General features: G+C 38.5%; 1 protein-coding gene across 4 annotated transcripts in view; it reads left to right on the forward strand.

The window, feature by feature from the left end:
- The window catches only part of RPAP2 (RNA polymerase II associated protein 2), a 68886-nt gene that overhangs the window by 41343 nt on the left and 11522 nt on the right, over positions 1-16021 (forward strand). The gene's annotated exons all lie outside the window — the stretch shown is intronic.

Consider the following 16021-nt stretch of genomic DNA (forward strand, 5'->3'; position numbering starts at 1 on the left):
GCACTGTAGGCAAGTATATTCAAGTCAACTCAAGTGTTTCTTTTGTGAGTAGTTTTTCTGTGGTGGAATACTTTACAGCAGAGATTTTGTTATATTTTGATCTAGTTATCTGTTGTGAACTTTATAAAAAGTATCCTTTGTGCATTATAATAGATGTTAAGTGTTCAGTAATAGGCTTTTTCTGAAAACTTTTCGAATGGAAGAAAATATAGTGGAAAATACTAACGGATATTTTCTGTTTGCATTTTGTAAGGAATTCGTCTGTTTATATCTTAAAATGTGCAATACATTAAAATGATATACTTGAATCACTTTTCAGTGCACTGTTGAATAAACCATTGTATTTTGAGAGAGAAAAATTTGCATTTCTTAATTCAGACACATTTGGATTGGGATAGTTAATTCTCTTCTTCACATTTGAATGGACTTAAAATAGCTTTTTATGTAAAATGTTGATAGTAAAATGTCTAAACTCCTATATCATTTGTTTGCATGTTGTAAGATCTGGTCTTTTTTCCTTATTCATAAGCCTGATTTTACTTATTCTTTTTCAACATAATTCTATAAGAATTCAAAGTCATTCTATACACTATGGAATCTATAGTCTATATTATAATCGAGTAATTTCCCTCATTTTTATTCTAAAAATTAATGTACAGGTTTAAAGTTAAATAAAGACAAAATGTGTAAACGTTTCAGTGTTCTAAAATAGGCAGTTCTTTTCACAAATTCATATTAAACATTTAACATCATTTCACCTTTTAGGAAATCACTGGTGGTTTCACACAGTGTCAGACTTTGCCTTGCAATAGGGTTAAAACCATCAAGCAATCTTTGTATGTCTTTCAGCTTGAATTACAAGATTGCAAAAATCTTATTGCAGAGACTGTTTATTACCGCACTGATGCTTCTTCTTTTGGGCTTGCTGGGTCACTGGAGCCTGTAGGACAGAGAAGTACTTACCAGACATTCACAGGTCAAAAAGTGTTGTGGGCCAACCTCACAGCGTCCCCAGTACTGCACTTACTTTCTTTGATATTACTTCAGTCTGACACATTGTTCTGGCATTACTGTCCCAAGGAAGACTATACCAGTAGGCATTAGGGTAGGCTTCAGCGAGCTCTACATCTGTGTCACCCAGTCAGATACTGTGCAAATGATTCATTAAATCAGAACACAGAAAGTAACTTTACTTGAATGCCTTGGTATAAATTTTTTATCAACTGTAAGAACAAATCTTTTGTCATTTTTACTATACACCCTTATGGTTGAATTGGTAATTTGTGAAACAGATCTTATGAATTTTTCAGGCAGTTTCTTTACATTTAGTGAAATTATGACTTTTGTTCACAAGTAAAATATGTGTGTCTTTGGTCATCTCCTACTTGCTTAATAATGAGCTATTAATATTGATAAATGTAATTACAATTTTACAATTGCTTTAACATGTAGCCAACCTAAAGATGCAGAAGTAGCCAGCAGTCTGTTCTACGCAAGTCACAAGCTCAGAATAGGAGCTTATTCTATTCTTCTGCTTTCTAAGGGCTCAGTTCTGAGACATAGGCTTCAGAATTGGGCCACGCAATAGAAGAGACGAGAAAACATTCTTAATTTATTCCAATGACAGCAAGGATCAAAACTTCCACTGATTAGGATGGAAGCTGGAATGAATATTGGGTTTGTTATAGAAGTCAGGGTCTTTGGTTTCTAAAGGGTAGCCCAGTTACCACCTCCTCCTGTAGAGACATGAGTGTAGATAGAGGAGGAAAACTTGAGGACTCCCTTAGAGGAAATGGGAGGACATCCTACCTCTGGAGGAAAAGTATTGATTCGCTTCTGGAAAGAAAGGGAGTTCAGTTTTCAGAACTATGGCTTTTTGGAAATCCATGTGGGTATGTCTACACTACCACCCTAGTTTGAACTAGGGTGGTTAATGTAAGCAACCGAAGTTGCAAATGAAGCCCGGGATTTAAACTACCTACTCCGTGCCACGTGTAGCCTCAGGCATGGAGTCCGAACTACCGGGGATTTAAAAATGGCGGCGCCCGGCAAGATGCAAATGAAGCCCAGGATATTTAAATCCCGGGCTTCATTTGCAACTTCGGTTGCCTACATTAACCACCCTAGTTCGAACTAGGGTGGTAGTGTAGACATACCCTGTGGAACTCTGGGAAGTCTAGTGTAGGCCAGGACATCCATATGGAAGTCCTATACATCTGCTCCAGAGCCCCAAACTCAGCTTCCTGGTAATGCTGTTCCTCCTATTCCATAACAAGAATTCCATGGCATGGGGGGCTCCACAGAAAAACTTTAGGTTGAATTAATTCCCCTAAATATTCTGAGAGGTCTAGAGGAGGATGATGCTTTTCACCAGCAGAGCCACAAAGAGCTTTCTATTGGGTCTGAGTCAAGAGGTGGCTGAAACCACTTACACTCGCCTCTTCAGCAGAGGGAGATCTGTATATGGAGGGCCTCTTCTGCGTGTGCAAATATCAACAGGGCATGATCTGGCCCCAGGGACTGGTGGTATCTGTGTTTTTCCTAGAGCCAAGCAATGGGGGTAGCATAAGCAATTACTTGAAAAGAAGCTTATTGCACATTTCCCCAGCTTGACTGAAAGGCAATATGATGGAAGCTCTTGATGTACAAATAACCTGGTGGATCAGAAGGGATAAGAACATGGGCTAAAACGGAGCGAGCAATGGGATTTGAGGACTATATATCATCATAAACCACCTGTTTCATTTTTCAGTTAAAGAAGACATGACAAACAAGTACCCTTTCTCCGATTTGAGGACCCACAGTGTTAGGTTTTTTTGAGGTAGCAACTGTCAGACTTTGCTTGCACCCCTCTTCTTAGGCACAGATTCCACAGCTCATCTCTTTCCTGTCTCATGTGTGTATCATGTGCTTCAGAATGGTATTAAGAAAACAGCCGAATGTATTTTCAGAGTATCCTGCTTCACTGCTGGCTGAAGTTACTGTTTCCATTAGTGATGTTTCAAATTTAGCAGGGTGTGGTTATTGCTTAATAGTTTGTATTACCATGGCACAAAATTGTCCTTCATTCCTTAGTAAAGTGAGTGTAATATATAGGTTTTCTTTCTCTCTAAAATATAGGCTAGTAAAATAGTAGAGCTACCTGTCCAGCGAACATCCAGATTAACACAATACAGGTTAACACAGTCATGAGATCAAAAATGAATCTGAGCCCTTGATGAAAATCTAACCTGAGGCATTTCCAGAGATCTTTTCAATACATTCGCACTTTGCATATTATATACTGTGCTTTCCTAGATAGCCTTTTGACATCCAATGAAGAGGCTATACCCAGACATGACTGAATTGTGACCTAAGCTTGGCAGGGAGTGGCAACAGCTTTAAAATGATGCACAGGCTAAATGTCTTCTTTGCTTGACAATTAGTTCTAGAAAGTTCAGTGATGGTGGTTTGCAATAGCTCCTTTGTGGAATGTTTAGATTTTAAATTTGATAATTCTAGTTATATCTGTGTTATAATGTAGTATAAAACAAAATCCTAAAAGATATAGCTTTTCCCCAAAGATCTTTGCTTGATATCAAATGAAGCAGATAAATATACATATACACAGTATTTAAAGAAAGAGGGGATCAGAAGGTAGGGAAGATTGTATACCCCTGATACGGCCTAATGGAAAAGCTTTCAAGATATTCTCAAGAAATGTCTGCTTTCATTTTATTTATCTGAACTGGCTGGTTCCAGTGAACTGTGGTCAGTTTCATCTTCAAAGTCCATGCAACAGTTTTTTCCTCTAAAAGCTTGAGAGCATTTCAAAACGTCGTGGGATTAGTGGATAAGCATTAGGACTCAGTATTTAAACAAACTGAAAATGACCATGATCACTAAACAAAAGCCTACATTAGACATGTGCAGCCACTTTAGGTAAATGTGTCATGTGGAGATGTACTCTAGAGGTTTAGGCTCAGAGATGACAATGCAGGGACTGAAGAATCTGGATATAAGTGCTTGTTTTTATTTCAAGGCAATATTTATAGCATACCTATTATTCAAAAGAAAAGACATAAAGAAATCTCTTTAGATTGTTTCAAGAGCAGTTTGGTTTTTTTTCAGACATTTCTGTTGCATGTGTTTATACTAAATGTTGCACCCTTGATATGTAAGAATTAAATAGGCCTATACCAGCTATAAAAATATATTCGACTGGCACATTTAGTTGCTCAGGTCTTTGAGGGTCTCAGGGCAGGGGACTGGAGGTATGGGGGTGAAGGAGTCATGGCTGGGGGGTGATGAACAGTGTTCCCGCTAAGCTGCGCAGCAGCACAGGTGATTAATCAGCCCTGCCCAGTCAGTCAGCTCCCTGGGAGCCCTAAGCCTCTGAGTGTGGGGGGCTAATCAAACACCTGTGAAGCTGTGCTCCCCTGCAGTTTAGAGGGAACACTGGTGATGAAGTGCCCTGGGCAGTGAACCTGGGTGGTGTGGGGGGTAGGGCTGAAGGACTCCCCCCCTCGAGATTTTAGAACATTTTAAAACATCTGGGATTAGTGAGTAAGCAGATTTTTACCAGGGCTGCTTGCTCTTCCCCTTCCTGCCCCTGTGAGGGAGTTCGTGCCCCCTGTGCTCCCTAGCCAGAGTGAGGAAAGCAACAAATTGTGCACTTTCCCCTTGCTCCCTGACAAAGGGGAACAGCCAGCAATGTGTGTCTCCTCCTTCTCCCCCCTCCCCCCCCCCCCCCCCGCTCTCCCTACAGAATGCCTGGGGTGTGGGAGGCTTGTGACTGGAGCAGTTTCAGGTGAGTGAGCACACCCCCAGACAGCCCCTTTCACCTGCCTGGTGATTGTCTCTTTTCTGTGTGTTTTAATGAGAAGCAATCCTATTTTCCTGGCACAACGAAACCCTTATGTTTGTTTAAGTTAACATAAGTGGATGCTGTATACCAAATTTGGTGACCTAGCTCTTAGCCTTTAGGAGGAGTTCTTGAACAGACAGACAAATTCTCTCATATATAGTAGATGTGAGTTTACTCTTCAAAGTAACAATGTAAAAATGTCACTCTTAGTACAACAGATCTCTGCTTCCTTTCTATCCTGTCTGTATTGTCAATTATGTCTATTTAATAACTAAAATAAGCATTTACAGTACTTCTGTTTCCCCAAGAGAGACAACATGCTTTGGAGAGAGTCAGTTGGATGCTCTTTTGGCTAACAATTCTATTGGTAGGTAATGCCAGATTTCAGTTGGAAAGTCTTTATTACAGCTAGAACACAAACTGAACATTTTTCTGAACCCAAGATGTGTTTGCAAGGACCAGCAGTTAGAAAAATCTTCAATTAATTTGTAAAGAGGGAGCTCTAAACTGAGAGCCCATTTGATCAGGAGCAGTAATACTCAAACTGAGGCTTGGGACCTCAAGAAGTTCTTTAATGAATCTTTGCAATACAGGATATTAAAACACTGTGATTTTATCAACCAGTCAGGATATTTTTTTCATTGTTATTAGCCAATTATAGAACACTTGGTCAGTCATTTTGCTGTGAAAGAGGTAGCATATAGGTGTAGAGTAAATGGGGGGGGGGTGGAAAGACTTCACACTACTCTTTTGGGTAATATTGAGAGCTAATTTGACTCCAGAATCATTGAAATTTGAATATCAGTGATCTGGAGTTCGTGACAGTGTAGATCTGCAATGCCATCTTTACAGAGCCATGTTTGAAATTCCACTTTATAATTTAAAATGCAAAGAATCTAATTTTCCTCCAAGTTACACTACACAGGATTGTACTATATTCCTTTTTTTGTGTTTTTGTTTAATAGATCACAAATGTTAAAGTACAAATGAAGTTTTCTGCTAAACAGCAAGTTTTAGCACTTATTTTTAAAGCATATTCAATTCTTCTTCTTAGTATAAATAACTATTTATTATACTAAGTAAACTAGTATTTATTGTATTATAATATACTTCTTCCTAGCACCATTCAGAAGTTACTTGGAAAATGTATGTGGTACAGTAATTTTGTGATTGCCTAGTTCAGTCACTACCTGCACATGTTACTGACTATGGAAAAAGTCCACCATTACTTGAAGCCTACCTTACTGCCTCATCACTAATAGGGAGCATCAATATATAATGCTCTCAGAGGTCCTTGTTACATGGGATGAGCATTCCACATCCTCTGCACAGTGGAGGAGCAGATGAGGGTTATGGCCCCCTTTCAGGTGTCTTGCACCTGTGAGGTGGTTGTGTGGAGTCTGTGTTCTGTTTAGATAGGCATGGTATTGCAAGAACTGCCATCAGCACAGTTTTGAGGGGCGTGGGCAAAGTAATTGTACACAAAGAAATGTAGTGTTTTCTAGTCTTTGGACCTGTGGGTGGCCAGACATAATCTGGCCCTTACTTTGCCCTCCTTTTTGCCTATCCTAAAAAACCCACTATACCAATTAGATAAGAATTCTATATAAACACATTTTAGAGCTTCTGGAGTGAGTAACCTCATGGAAACTTGCATTTTATTATACACACACACACACTTTCTTTTTTCTTTTTTCTTTTTTCTTTTTTCTTTTTTCTTTTTTCTTTCTTTCTTATTTTGAATCCACAAATACATATGGAAAACTATTATGCTTCCCCTACTCATTTCTGTCCTTTGTATGAATAAGATGTAGTTCATATTTCACTCCAACTCAAGCTCTGGCCCTCTCCTAAAGACAGCACACACATTATGGAAGGTAGGTTTTTTTCATGTTGACTTTTGTTGGGGAAAGAGGTGTCAGCAAAATTCACATTACTTTGCATCTTATGCCGCAGTTGAATCCTTTTCACACAGCTGAAAAGCCTATCCAGCTTTACTTATAAAATACATAGGAGTCAATAGTTCAGAAACTTTAATTGTTTAATTTTTAATTTCAAAATATATTTGATTCATTTAATTGAGTATCTACTTTTTAGTTTTATTTCCTTCTCATTGCACCTCACACACATTAGCATGCATAATAGCCCAAGAATAAATCAAAAAGTGTTTCCACATGACTCAAAATCTTTCCTTGCACTTATGTAAAGGAAGAATAAGTTGCACTAGTCCTGTATGACAGGACTCCTCGTTTTTGGCAGATACCGACTAACACAGCTAGCCTTCTGAGACTGTAGCCTGGGTGATTCTGAAGAAAAACAAGATGTTGATGATGTTACATATAATACAGTGTATTAAATAGCTCGGTAAGGTATTAGCAACAGGATTTAGATATAAAGTCTTGTCATTGACATTATTTTGGGTTCACCCACTGAGCAAACCTAATTGTAATATATATATCATCAAAGAGTGAATTACATAGCGCAACCTTTGAAATGGAAATGTGCCTTTGAAAATATGCCTGCTTCCTTATTAATAGGTAATCTTTATACATTAAATGCAAACATTTTTATCATGAAACATAAGCCATCTGTTAGACAAATAAACATATCTTTCTCTTTTATCACAATACTTTACATTTAAAGCTTTAATTTTAACTCAGTAAACTTTCAATAGAATGGTCCAAATTCATTGGTGACGTATCCTGTACAATCCTACTGACTGGAGTGAGATGTCACAGGGTGTAAATCTGTGTTGAATTGTCCCATTGTTTCTTAAGCAGGCTGGAAGAATCCTTGAAAGCTATGCTTGAGAGAATTCAGAAAGGTTGCTGAAAGCCTGGTATGCACACACACATTGTACCTGCATAACTATTTCAGTTAGGGGTGTGATTTTTTTGGGGGGGGGGGGTCAACCAAAATAGTTGTACTGTTACAGCCCTTAGAAGGTTCACTTATATCTCTATAGCTGTAAAAAGCTGCACCGGTTCAATAAGTTGGCTTCTCCCTGTGGCGTTCTGCACCATGCATGGCAGGGAGGCCAATAGGAGCTGAGATTGTTCTGGGGGCAGGGGTATTGTGCAAAGCCTTGCCCCCTCATCCAAACCTCCCCCCAGAGTAGAGAGCCACATGGAACAGCCAGCTGCCTGCAGGTCCTGATGGGCTGCTGGCTAGAACTGCTTAATAAGTGCCTCCTGGCCAGAGCCTGCCCGTGGCACCCTACCCCCTCCTGCAACCCAACTCCCTCCGAGACCCTGAACCCCACTATACCCCTGGCTCAGGCCAGGAACGTCTCCTGCATCCATGCCCCCGTCCTCACCTTGCACCCCAATTGCCTGCCCCAGGTACAACCCTCTTCTTCACCAAAACTCCCTCTCAGACTCGACATGCTTTCCTGCACCCTACTCCACTAATTTGAACTCCCTTCTGCACCCAACCTCCATCCCGGACAACTCATCACCTCCCTAGAAAAGTCCACTTACCAAACACCTTAGAGTGGCCCCTCATCAAAAATTATTGTTCTGAGTTAGAGTAAGCAATTGAGAATGGCAGAGAAGCTCTCATATTAGTAGAAAATTTACTGCAGAATTAAAGCTGTTTGGTAATGGATAGAGAACAGTTAATCTTTTTGTATTTTTAAGCCGGTAAGCTTTGATGAGGACAATTCAAATTAGTGTGTAGTATATTTTGCTTAGCTGAAACTAATGCTATCCCCTAGTATTTGTTTACTTCAAATATTGGGGCTATTGCTAATTCTGTAATCTGTTGTTTTATCTATCATGTTTTAAAATAACCAAGAGCTTCAGGGAGTAGCCGAGTTAGTCTGTTACAGGAAAAAACAACAAATAGTCCAGTAGCACTTTATAGACTAACAAAACATGTAGATGGTATCATGAGCTTTCGTGGGCACAGCCCACTTTGTCAGATGACAGATGATTCCGGTCATTTATTTTTAAATAACCAACTACCCCTAACATTTTACATTAATTTTACATAAAAACATCAGGAAAAATCTTTCTTAATATAGGGAGAAAGAATTGGAGACATTTGACTTAGCAGGACTGTGCAAAGACATAATGAACCCATACTTTCATACTTAACCAATACTTTGACAATTATATCCCAAACCTTTAAAGTACTTCAGCATGTTTGTCACCTTAGTTTCCATTGAACTGTTCATGTGAGCAATGAGACTACAAGCTGAGCAGAGCTATGCATGTGCACAAGTGCTTGGAGGTCTAGGGCCTTAAAGTACTATTTTAATAAATCCACTTAGTATTTATACTCTCTAATGTCCTCCCCAAAAACGGGGGTGGGGGGAATTATATATATAGATAAAGATTGTCTGGTGATATGTAAGTCACTCACAGCAAAACTGGAATGTAGTTTCTGGGAAGTAGTTTATGATCTAATATTTTTAGAGGGATGAGCATAGGTTAATACAACCAAATGCCTGCTTTTATAAAGTTTAGTGTTCTGTTACAGATCTGGTCTCCAACAATATCTAGTTTAATGTAGCTTTATAAACAAGAGTTAGTCGCATTCCCCCCATTCTGTAGATGGAGAAATTGAGGCTTTCAGCAGTGAGGTCACTTGCCTGAGGTGTCACATTATCAACAGCAGAGCCAGGACTATATATATTAAACAGTAAAGCTTTTAGGCAAAAATGTGTATATCTATACCTATTCTGAGCAGGGTTAGGAAAAATAGTGCATAAAAAGCCCAGAGCCCCCTCTGCATTAATGCTCTTATTGCTGCTAACAGCACACGGACTGTAACAACATTAGCAATGCAGGGGAATTCTTTCCAAATGAAAATCCCCTTTGAGAAGCTTAGGAATGGAATAGCAGGGGTTTTTCAAATAATGCAGTTTAATCAGAAAAAATATTGATGTGCTTATCTTTCAATTCTTCTTTTAAGTTTGAACATATTTAGTAGCAGCACATCTATTCCTGGCTTTACTCTTTACTCAGCTGCATTTTTCCAAGTGTTTGGATTTTATATTAGACTGAAAAGTAGATAATCATATTATTGTGTTAGAAAGTTCTAAAACTAAACTATGATCAGTTTTATGGTAAATAGTTTCCATAGTAACTGAGTGCAGGTGGGTACATTTATAAAATATTGATAAGTTATTTACCTAGGTGGATTGGACTGTAGTTTTTCCACCTGCGACACACTGTATATCTCAATCAATCTTTACCAGAGTTTTTCCATTGCATTTACATAGAGTACTGACAATCAGTAGCAAGTAAAGACTTGCACTATTTATTAGTAAACTCATTCATTTGTGATAGTTGTTTATGAAAGTGGGTTTCCATTTTATTTATAAACTCTTAAGTGCAAGCCATACACGTATCCAAATGATCTGTTGCCCATTGAAATAGAATGTTTGTGTTGTTTTACAGATTGTAATCTTATAGAACACTTATAAGCTCTGAAAAGCTTCCATTCTAAGGCCTTAGTCTTAATAAGACTTAGACATGTGTTTATCTTTATATATCTGAGTAAACACAGTAACTTCAGTGGGACAAACTCACATGTGTGTTTGTAGGATCAGATCTTAATTCTACCCAATGTAAGTTAAGACATATTAAAAAAAACTCAGAAGATATGATCAATGAAGAGATCAGTGAAACAAAATTTCATAAAAACAAGACTTAAGGAGGTATTGGAGAAGAGGACATTTGATTCCAGAGGAACTGATCTGAGAATGGGAGGTGGAATGAAACAAATGACAAAGTCAAAAGAGAAGTAGAAAAAAGCAGTAGAGCATAAGGAGCAAGAAAGATCTGTTGATCTGGTTAGCAGAGGTGACTTACTTCAAATAAATGGAATCCTTAAACCAGATCTCACTTTGTGATACGTATCTAGAGAAAAACCTAGACTTCTGAGAAGCAGTGTTATTTATAGTAAAAAATTGATACTTGATTCTTCTGGGGTTTAACTAACATTATTTAATTATAAACCAAGTGAGTGAAAATCTTTTGGAACAGCTCCCAATATACATTTAAGGCCTTAAATGCCATGAAATATTACAAGCTTTGGTACATACATAATCATATTGACAGCTCTAATACACAAATGAGGTATCGTATCCTAATTTGGTTCTGATTAATGTATGACTGTATCATGTTTCTGATACAAAGCAGTGATCCATATCATCTGGTCTGGGTGATCTGTAATTGGAATAGGACCTGGGAGAAGATATTAAAGATGGCTTTAGCCATCTTGATGCTTCAGTTACCTTACTGCCTGGCTGGGTCTTCAGCAGGGGTGGGAAACCATTTTTGGGTTGGAGGCCACTGACCCATAGCAAAATCAGTTGTGGGCCGCACACAAATGAAGAAAAAAATCAAAATAAAACAAAAAACCTCACTGATGAGACCCCCGACTGAGATGGAGAAAGACATTTCCCTTGTACACCAGAGCCTGGAGGGTGGGGGGCAGCTTAGTAGATTTTGTGTGTGCCAGCCCTGTGGTGGAGCAGTGGGGGGAAGGGGCAGGAGCTCCAGCCTGGGCTCCCCAATGATGAGGGAGGGGCTAAGTTTTAGGGGCAATATCCAAGCAAGCTGGGGGGGGCCACATTTGGCCCCTGGATCTGAGGTTTCCCACCCTGGTCTACAGTGAGTTACAGCAACCTCATGATTGGTCTGTCTTGGACTTGCTGCCCAAGAAGTTATTCTCGGTGTTCTTTTCCTTGGGACTTTTGTAGTGATATTTGGTGTTTTAATGATACAACTCCTGGGGTCATGTGATTTTATGAGAATTATAACTTTAAATTTAAAAAATAGTGTCTAGTTTTCATGAGCTCCAAAGAAATTGGAAAATGGCTCAAAAACTTATAGGTAAATAAATTGATTCCCCCCCCCCCCGATTATTTTTAAACCTAATTTTTAGTCTAGTCTTACGATTTTTGAATGTGTAATATTGGCGATCCTGCAGTTAGACATGAGGGTTTACTAGTGTAGGCCTTTTATTTTCCCCTTCTCCCTCCCCCTCCCTAATTCCATGGGCCAGGCCATAGTAAAACAAGAGAATTTCCAGCAACCTGGCTAAGCTGACTTCCCAGGTGTTTTGTATCACTGGAACAGCATGAATCAGCTAAGTAGTATGGGAAGATTTGACCTGTCATCCATATCTGCTGAATATCCAGAAATCTGATTTTTCTCTAGAACAATTACTGTGGGAACTGAATTGGCTATACATATATAGCAAGGAAAACATTCAGAAGAAATGTTACAGGAATGATGTTGTATCACAACAAATAGTGCTGACACTCATTTTGCACAGGTTTAAATGATTATGTATGACCAGATATTCAGGCCTGGTCTCTGAACTAAATACAAATTAATGTTAGTTTAGTACATAACTCTCTGACAATTCATGGGGAGCTGAAGTGTTACGTAGTAGCATGTCATTTTTACAGTCACTTCTCAGAAGACATTGCATTTTAATATATCACTCTGTACAGAATGGCAAACTTTCATGTTGCTTTTCAGACTAGAAGTTTGCTTGTTAATTTAATATTTCAAAGAAGTTTCACATCAGTTAATTTAACTTCATTTATGCTGATACTTACACACATCCAAATTCTGTCTTCTTACACCCAGGCTGTGTCTACACTGGCATGAATTTCCGGAAATGCTTAAAACGGAATACTATTCTGTTTTCAGTTTTTCCGGAAAAGGAGCGTCTACATTGGCAGGCTGCTTTTCCGGAAAAGCCCTTTTTCCGGAAAAGCATCTGTGGCCAATGTAGACGCGCTTTTCCAGAAAAGAGCCCCGATCGTCATTTTCGCGATCGGGGCTTTTTTCCGGAAAAGACTACTGGGCTGTCTACACTGGCCCTTTTCCGGAACAGTGTTCCGGAATAAGGACTTATGCCCGGGCGGGCACAGAATAGTTTTTCCAGAATAGCGGCTGATTTTGTACAGTAGAGCGTCGTTGCTTTTCCGGAAATTCAAGGGCCAGTGTAGACAGCTCGCAGCTTATTCCGGAAAAGCGGCTGATTTTCCGGAAAAAGTGGCCCAGTGTAGACATAGCCCCATAGTGCTCAATGAGAATGCAGGGGTGAAATTTGTCTTACTCTATTTTTGTCTTTAGAAATTGCAATGCAATTCTAAAATGCATCTTTCATGTTTTTTTTGCATTTAACATTTTGCTTTGGATGCAAAATTCTTATTGAATAAATAGTACAAGAAAAGTGATAAATAGTATAACATTTTGAGTATTAATATAAAAATCTCTTAATTTTTTTTGTCTGTTATCAACTTTAATTCAGTGACTACTAGTTTCCATTCTGAGGAAGTTAATGGTATAAAAAAGTTCTGGATTTTTTTCCTCCCTCCCCAACACACATTTTGTGATCAATAGTATCTCATTGATACAACTCCATTTAACTAATCTGGATGGCTGTTATCTGTAACAGCTGGCAGATGACAAAGTGAAGTCTTAGTTTGCAGAAAAAAAAGGCCAGGTGTAGTCAGTACATCCTGCTTTTCATGCTAACCGCTTTCTTTGTTAGTAAAAAATCTTAATCTTATTGTCAATATCTACCAATTTTTTAAGTGAGCAATTTTTTTAATGTGTCAGGTAACTACAGACCCAGGTTATCCTAACATATCTCCCCTAAATAGTCAGTTACAATGAGAACCAGTGTAATATACAGCTGAAAGAATTATGGAAAAGCAGTTTCGCATGTATTCACTTCAGGCTCCCAACAACTTTGTGAGGAAAAATAATATTGCTGTTTTGCTTATGGAGAAATGAAGCATTGACTGGTGACTCAGTCTGCTACAGAGCGAAGAATAGAAATCCACTTCTGTGGGCTAACCCCAGGAACATTTTTCTGTATAACAATGTTTTTTTGTTCTAAATGAGTTTTAAAGACATCTTGTAATTAGCATAGTATATCAGGAGGCTACCATATCAAGTGTAATGTTGAGCAGAGCAGTTCATATACACAGATTATTTCACTAAATAGTGTGTGGTTTTCCTTTCACTTTTAATTGAAGTCTTTTTTTTCCCATTTATCTTCATTATGGATGAAAACCCGGCCCCCTTGAATTTAGTGTCAAACAATTTTACCATGTCTGTGGATATCTGATCACTTAAGAAATAAAAACGGTTAATAAAGGTGTTTTTATTTTAAAGAAAATAAAATATTTATATGCTGAAATATTTATTTGAGCAAGTCGGTAATTTCTGGAAGCTGCAGGTGAAGAAACTGACAGTAGTGGGAGCAATGAACACAGATAAGTTTTTAATGAATTCCACCTCCTGTGTTCAAGCCATTGGTTTTGAATCAGTTTTTGTAGCCTTGATTTAAATGCAAACAAATTAAAAATATGAATAATTTATCTTCTGTTGCTATCAAGGGATTAAAATAATGTGCAAGGCAACTATCCTTAATTTTGTGAACAGGTTAGAATGCAATAGCAAAATGACAAATAATAAATAAAATGTAGACAGCATTTTATTTACCAAATTTTCTTTTTTTTTAAATAAGAAAAGGGCTTCAGATTGCACTTAAAAATGTTGGGTAATTTGTTCTTTTTATTCACCCAAGTAAATGCTAGTGTCTCTTCTCCCTGTTTTAAAAAATGAATTTTGGGGATTCAAGAAAGAGCTTTGAAATACTCCCTTTCCCTCCTCTTTTTTTAATGTAACCCAATAGGATGGAAGCTTTAATTATGGAACATTTTTAAGTCCATAGTTGCAAATAACATTAGTTCTGATCAAGTTATTTACCTAGTAGCATTTCATAACATCAAAAATTTAATTCTGGAGGTTTCTTTAAACACTTTTGCATGTTGATGTTTGTAAGTTATGTTTTCAATTCAAGATCATCCATCAAATATTAATGTGTTCTAATGGAAAATCTTCACTCTAGAGGCAATCTCTTGCTTTTAACAAGGTTTTTTAGTATTTTTTCTTGACCTTGTTTTAAAAACTTGAACTGAAATTAAGCAAGACTATTTTAAATCTTACCTAGGAGCATAACAGCTTAATATAAGCGAGGGGAGGGGAGGGACAAGTATTAATAATAATTTAATACCTAGTCGCATGTATAGTTGTTTGTAACACTATGATTATGTAATCATTTAAATATCACACACAGGATTATACTTCCTACCTGTACACCTGTATCATTAGAGTGAGTTGTAACTAATCTGACTCCATGTCTGTACTTATTTGGTATCATGTTAAAATAATGATACCAATGTATCACAAGGCATAAAGGACCTGCCGATAAAGAGTTCTGGGGTCAGCAGATCCCCATCTAGACTGCCGCACTGTGCCGACAATCAGCTGATCAGAGCAGTGTGGTGGCCATTTTGATTTAAATGAAGCGGCGATTATTTAAATTGCAGCTTCATTTCCCTTTGCCGTCCTGCCTAATCTACATGGCTCCGTCGATGTCTAGACACATATTTAAACACCATATGATGCAAATTAGCTTCTTACAATTACTACCAAACATGATTTAAAACTGAAAATAACGCATTCAGATAATGGATTATCTTGTGTTTGACTAAATAGAGTGAGAGTCTCTGCTGAGCCTCTAAAGAACTTGGGCTATGTCTACACTGAACACTTATTTCGGAATAAGCTATTTCAGAAGAAAAACTCCAAAATAGCTTATCTCAAAATAGCGAATCTACACAGCAAATGCCCATCGAAATAGCGTTGAGCTGTTTCGAAATAGAGCATCCACACGCATTGGAGCCACAGTCACATTTAAGGGCCTCCCTCCTGGAAGCACTTCAGGCTGGACATCAGGACAACAGTCACTTCCTGTAGCTGCTTCCTGAGGCTATCTGAGGCTCATGCTTAAAGCAACCCCCCTCTATAGCCGTGTCTCAGGCTCCTCTCTTTTTCCTAGCTCCTTAAGGGATAGCAAACACATTCCACTGCCTGCTCTAATTGCCCTTGCAGACACCACAGCACTTCTGCCGTGGAGCCGGACCTGCTGGAAAGCAGTTGCCAGCTCCTGGATCTCATGATACACCCCTGGTGCAGTTTTTACAGACTGCTTTTGTGGCACTGCAGAATCTGGACCTCCAACTCCATGTGGGACACCACCTCACCTCTCTCCGTGTGCTGCTCATACAGCACAGCCCCTCCTGCCCTCCTCTGTGCACTGCTGCTTCTGGTGACCGGACACCAGTTCCAA

Source organism: Pelodiscus sinensis, chromosome 9, assembly GCF_049634645.1.
Source record: "Pelodiscus sinensis isolate JC-2024 chromosome 9, ASM4963464v1, whole genome shotgun sequence".
Lineage (NCBI taxonomy): Eukaryota > Metazoa > Chordata > Testudines > Trionychidae > Pelodiscus > Pelodiscus sinensis.